Below are 6,354 nucleotides of genomic sequence, written 5' to 3'. Positions count from 1 at the left end.
ACGGTCTCCTCCTGGAGCTCACAGCCAACTTGGCAAAAAGTTTCTAAGTGCCCACGGCCCTGCCGAACTTTGGCGTCCGCTCAGCGCCGGTTCCGCAGTCGGCCTCGAATGACGAAAAATAACGGTCTCCTCCTGGAGCTCACAGCCAACTTGGCAAAAAGTTTCTAAGTGCCCACGGCCCTGCCGAACTTTGGCGTCCGCTCAGCGCCGGTTCCGCAGTCGGCCTCGAATGACGAAAAATAACGGTCTCCTCCTGGAGCTCACAGCCAACTTGGCAAAAAGTTTCTAAGTGCCCACGGCCCTGCCGAGCTTTGGCGTCCGCCCAGCGCCGGTTCCGCAGTCGGCCTCGAATGACGAAAAATAACGGTCTCCTCCTGGAGCTCACAGCCAACTTGGCAAAAAGTTTCTAAGTGCCCACGGCCCTGCCGAGCTTTGGCGTCCGCCCAGCGCCGGTTCCGCAGTCGGCCTCGAATGACGAAAAATAACGGTCTCCTCCTGGAGCTCACAGCCAACTTGGCAAAAAGTTTCTAAGTGCCCACGGCCCTGCCGAGCTTTGGCGTCCGCCCAGCGCCGGTTCCGCAGTCGGCCTCGAATGACGAAAAATAACGGTCTCCTCCTGGAGCTCACAGCCAACTTGGCAAAAAGTTTCTAAGTGCCCACGGCCCTGCCGAGCTTTGGCGTCCGCTCAGCGCCGGTGCCGCAGTCGGCCTCGAATGACGAAAAATGACGGTCTCCTCCTGGAGCTCACAGCCAACTTGGCAAAAAGTTTCTAAGTGCCCACGGCCCTGCCGAGCTTTGGCGTCCGCCCAGCGCCGGTTCCGCAGTCGGCCTCGAATGACGAAAAATAACGGTCTCCTCCTGGAGCTCACAGCCAACTTGGCAAAAAGTTTCTAAGTGTCACATCTCTGAAAAAACGGCTAAGTGTCGACTTTCGAAAAAACGGCAAAGTGTCACATCTCTGAAAAAACGGCTAAGTGTCGACTTTCGAAAAAACGGCTAAGTGTCAACTTTCGAAAAAACGGCTAAGTGTCGCCTCTCTGAAAAAACGGCAAAGTGTCAACTTTCGAAAAAACGACAGAGTGTCGCCTCTCTGAAAAAACGACTAAGTGTCGACTCTGAGAAAATGGCAAAGTGCCCACGGCTCTGCGGGCTCGTGCATCCGACCCGCGCCGGTTCCCCAGCCGGCCTGAAATAAGGCAAAACCAGCCTCTCCGCCTGGAGCTCAGAGCCAACTTGGCGAATATTTTCTAAGTGCCCACGGCTCTGCGTGGCTACGGCGTCTGCCCAGCGCCGGTTCCTGGGTCGAACCCCGAGGACGAGGAATGCCGGTCTCCGCCTGGAGGTCCCAGCTTAATCGGCGAAAATTTTCTAAGTGCCCACGGCTCTGCCGGGCTCGTGCATCCGACCCGCGCCGGTTCCCCAGCCGGCCTGAAATAAGGCAAAACCAGGCTCTCCCCCTGGAGCTCAGAGCCAATTGTGGCGAAAAAACGACTAAGTGTCAACTTTCGAAAAAACGACTAAGTGTCAACTTTCCAAAAAAACGGCTAAGTGTCGACTTTCGAAAAAACGGCTAAGTGTCAACTTTCGAAAAAACGACTAAGTGTCGCCTCTGAAAAAACGACTAAGTGTCGCCTCTCTGAAAAAACGACTAAGTGCCCACGGCTCTGGGGGGCTTGTGAGTCCGCCCCGCGCCGGTTCGGCGGTCGGCCTCAAAAAGCGAAAAATCAGCCTCTCTCCCTGGAGCTCACCAAAAATTTGTCGAAATTTTTCTAAGTTCTCCTCGAGGTACCAGGGGGTGAGGTACCCGGGCTAAGGTGCAGTACCTTTTTTGGTCTTCAGGTGCGCCAGAGTACAATGAAATGGTCCCAGTAGTCAGTGTACTCATCGACTTTCCCCCCGTTTTCCAAAGCACCCCGTTTACGAGTATGGAGGAGATGGTGCTGGTCTCCCCACGGCGTCGGACACGCCGTCCTCGACAGCACAAGGTCGGATAGAAGACCTGAAAAGCGCCGTGGCACGCGCTGGAGGTGTCACTGTGGCGAAAAAGTGACTAAGTGTCAACTTTCGAAAAAACGGCTAAGTGTCAACTTTCGAAAAAACGGCTAAGTGTCAACTTTCGAAAAAACGGCTAAGTGTCAACTTTCGAAAAAACGACTAAGTGTCGCCTCTCTGAAAAAACGGCAAAGTGTCAACTTTCGAAAAAACGACTAAGTGTCAACTTTCGAAAAAACGACTAAGTGTCACCTCTCTGAAAAAATGGCAAAGTGTCAACTGCGAATGTGGTGGTGCATGGAAGGAAGTGGAGGACGGCCGCCTCCTTAAACACAGGCCGGAGAGGAGCGTCAGGGCCAGGCTCCTCAAACATGGACCGAGTGTCGCCCTTAACACAGACCAAGGGGAGGACGGCCGCCTCCTTAAACACAGGCCGGAGAGGAGCGTCAGGGCCAGGCTCCTCAAACATGGACCGAGTGTCGCCCTTAACACAGACCAAGGGGAGGACGGCCGCCTCCTTAAACACAGGCCGGAGAGGAGCGTCAGGGCCAGGCTCCTCAAACATGGACCGAGTGTCGCCCTTAACACGGACCAAGGGGAGGACGGCCGCCTCCTTAAACACAGGCCGGAGAGGAGCGTCAGGGCCAGGCTCCTCAAACATGGACCGAGTGTCGCCCTTAACACGGACCAAGGGGAGGACGGCCGCCTCCTTAAACACAGGCCGGAGAGGAGCGTCAGGGCCAGGCTCCTCAAACATGGACCGAGTGTCGCCCTTAACACAGACCAAGGGGAGGACGGCCGCCTCCTTAAACACAGGCCGGAGAGGAGCGTCAGGGCCAGGCTCCTCAAACATGGACCGAGTGTCGCCCTTAACACGGACCAAGGGGAGGACGGCCGCCTCCTTAAACACAGGCCGGAGAGGAGCGTCAGGGCCAGGCTCCTCAAACATGGACCGAGTGTCGCCCTTAACACGGACCAAGGGGAGGACGGCCGCCTCCTTAAACACAGGCCGGAGAGGAGCGTCAGGGCCAGGCTCCTCAAACATGGACCGAGTGTCGCCCTTAACACAGACCAAGGGGAGGACGGCCGCCTCCTTAAACACAGGCCGGAGAGGAGCGTCAGGGCCAGGCTCCTCAAACATGGACCGAGTGTCGCCCTTAACACGGACCAAGGGGAGGACGGCCGCCTCCTTAAACACAGGCCGGAGAGGAGCGTCAGGGCCAGGCTCCTCAAACATGGACCGAGTGTCGCCCTTAACACGGACCAAGGGGAGGACGGCCGCCTCCTTAAACACAGGCCGGAGAGGAGCGTCAGGGCCAGGCTCCTCAAACATGGACAGAGTGTCGCCCTTAACACAGACCAAGCGGAGGACGGCCGCCTCCCTAAATACAGGCCGAACCGGAGCGCGAGTGTCGCTCCTTAAACACGGACCGAGTGGAGGACGGCCGCCTCCTTAAACACAGGCCGAACAAAATGACACAAAGTGTCAACTGCGAATGTTGTCCATCCAAGGAAGGAGCGTGATGCCCGGCCGGCTCCTTAAACACAGGCCGAGAGTCGCCCCGGACGGTCCGCCTCGCGGCGCCCGTCTGCTCGGATAAAATGACACAAAGTGTCAACTACGAATGTTGTCCATCCAAGGAGGGAGCGTGATGCCCGGCCGGCTCCGAAAACACAGGCCGAGAGTCGCCCCGGACGGTCCGCCTCGCGGCGCCCGTCTGCTCGGATAAAATGACACAAAGTGTCAACTGCGAATGTTGTCCATCCAAGGAAGGAGCGTGATGCCCGGCCGGCTCCTTAAACACAGGCCGAGAGTCGCCCCGGACGGTCCGCCTCGCTGCGCCCGCCCGCTCGGATAAAATGACACAAAGTGTCAACTACGAATGTTGTCCATCCAAGGAAGGAGCGTGATGCCCGGCCGGCTCCTTAAACACAGGCCGAGAGTCGCCCCGGACGGTCGCCTCGCGGCGCCCGTCTGCTCGGATAAAATGACACAAAGTGTCAACTACGAATGTTGTCCATCCAAGGAGGGAGCGTGATGCCCGGCCGGCTCCGAAAACACAGGCCGAGAGTCGCCCCGGACGGTCCGCCTCGCGGCGCCCGTCTGCTCGGATAAAATGACACAAAGTGTCAACTGCGAATGTTGTCCATCCAAGGAAGGAGCGTGATGCCCGGCCGGCTCCTTAAACACAGGCCGAGAGTCGCCCCGGACGGTCCGCCTCGCGGCGCCCGCCCGCTCGGATAAAATGACACAAAGTGTCAACTACGAATGTTGTCCATCCAAGGAAGGAGCGTGATGCCCGGCCGGCTCCTTAAACACAGGCCGAGAGTCGCCCCGGACGGTCGCCTCGCGGCGCCCGTCTGCTCGGATAAAATGACACAAAGTGTCAACTACGAATGTTGTCCATCCAAGGAGGGAGCGTGATGCCCGGCCGGCTCCGAAAACACAGGCCGAGAGTCGCCCCGGACGGTCCGCCTCGCGGCGCCCGTCTGCTCGGATAAAATGACACAAAGTGTCAACTACGAATGTTGTCCATCCAAGGAGGGAGCGTGAGGCCCGGCCGGCTCCGAAAACACAGGCCGAGAGTCGCCCCGGACGGTCCGCCTCGCGGCGCCCGTCTGCTCGGATAAAATGACACAAAGTGTCAACTACGAATGTTGTCCATCCAAGGAGGGAGCGTGATGCCCGGCCGGCTCCGAAAACACAGGCCGAGAGTCGCCCCGGACGGTCCGCCTCTCGAGGCGCCCGCCCGCTCGGATAAAATGACACAAAGTGTCAACTACGAATGTTGTCCATCCAAGGAGGGAGCGTGATGCCCGGCCGGCTCCGAAAACACAGGCCGAGATTCGACCCCGGACGGGCCGTCTTCTCCCGGCGCCCGCCCGCGTACGCCCCCCATCCCCGGTCGCCCGTCTGCTCCCGGCGGGCCTCCGAGTACCCCCTCACCCAACTGACCGACTGGCACTCATGACCCGCCTTGGTAGGGCCTCCATCGGCCTCGGCTCGTCCGACGTCGGGTGGACGGTTCCTACCCACTGCGGGTCGCACTCTAGCGCCCCGGCCGCCGCGTGAGCGTGCGCTCCCCGCGCCGCCCCGCAGGCCCCGGCGCGACCGTACTGCGGCGAGACCGAGACGACCCGGTTTGGCATCCATCCCACCTAGCCACGATCCACGGAGGCCGAGCGAGCGGCTGAGTGTCGGGCGCCGCGCGTGCGAGCGTCCGCCGGCCGCGCCGGTCCTTCCGCGAATGTCGTTTCTCAAACCCTCCGGCTTGATAGCGGCGGCACCACGGGAAGCCGTCCACACACACACCGTCCGACCTCTATCCGAAAAGCCTTCCCGACCAACCGCGGTCGCGGGGGCGTCTGTCGCTCCGCATCGGGGGGGCGTATGGCTTCCGCGCTACGCGCTGCGGGCTCGGGGGGGCCGCAACGGCTGAGTCTGACTCGGCCGGGGCGCAGCTTCCCTCCCGGCAGTCAGCAATAGTGCCGATCGCGCCTGCCACCAGCCCCCTCCCCGACGGGTTCGTCGGCGCCGGCTGGCCGCCGTCCGCCTTCGTTCCCCGAGGGTTCCCAACCAGCGCCGATCCAACTCCGCATCCTGGCCGCACGCAGTGCGTGCCTCGCGCGGGTAAGTCGCCGGCGCAGCGCCGCAGCTCCCGACCCCCGCGTACGGGAATAGTTGAGGGCCTCAGCGGGCCGCACCGACCGAGTCCGACTCGGGCCGGGGCGCAGATTCCCGCTTGGGTGACCGAACGTTCTCTGCTCGGGCCGGAGGGCCGACGCCCGTCCCCCCCCGTCGTCCCCCACGGACCGCCTCCGAGGCCACTTCGCACGGCTCATCCTCGGCTCCCTACCAATGCTTAATCGATGGGGCCGCCCGGCCGGATTCGCGCCCCCCTGTCCACCGCGAGTCTCCCCAGACTAACCCGAGTTACCGCCCAGCTCGCCTAACCTTGCACTCGCTCTGCCAAACGGTCGTGTAGTCGGCGGGCCGTCCTACGGGTCGCCCTCCCTCCCCAAACGCGCGGCGGGATAGCGGCAAGGCGGCGGCGGCGGCCAGCGGCGTCGGGGCGCTCGCACCGGAGAAGAGGCGTCTTACGAGGCCGGGCGCAGCTCCCTCTCGTTTACTTGCTGAGTAGCGGCGCTCGAAGGTTCCGCGGCGAGCGCGGCTCATCCCATTGAATGTCCCTGCACCAGGCTCCATCGAAGGGCCGCCCGGCCGGATTCGCACCCCCCTGTCCACCGCGAAGTCCCCTCGACTAACCCGAGTTACCGCCCAGTTCGCCTAACCTTGCATCGCCCCGCCAAACGAGCGAGTTGTCGGCCGTCCTGCGGGTCGCCACCGGCCCCAAACGTGCG

Source organism: Syngnathus leptorhynchus, unplaced genomic scaffold, assembly GCF_054491065.1.
Source record: "Syngnathus leptorhynchus isolate UIUO unplaced genomic scaffold, UIUO_Slep HiC_scaffold_159, whole genome shotgun sequence".
NCBI classification, from domain to species: domain Eukaryota; kingdom Metazoa; phylum Chordata; class Actinopteri; order Syngnathiformes; family Syngnathidae; genus Syngnathus; species Syngnathus leptorhynchus.
The sequence above is the reverse complement of the archived record's forward strand: the minus strand, read 5'-3'. Positions refer to the sequence as shown.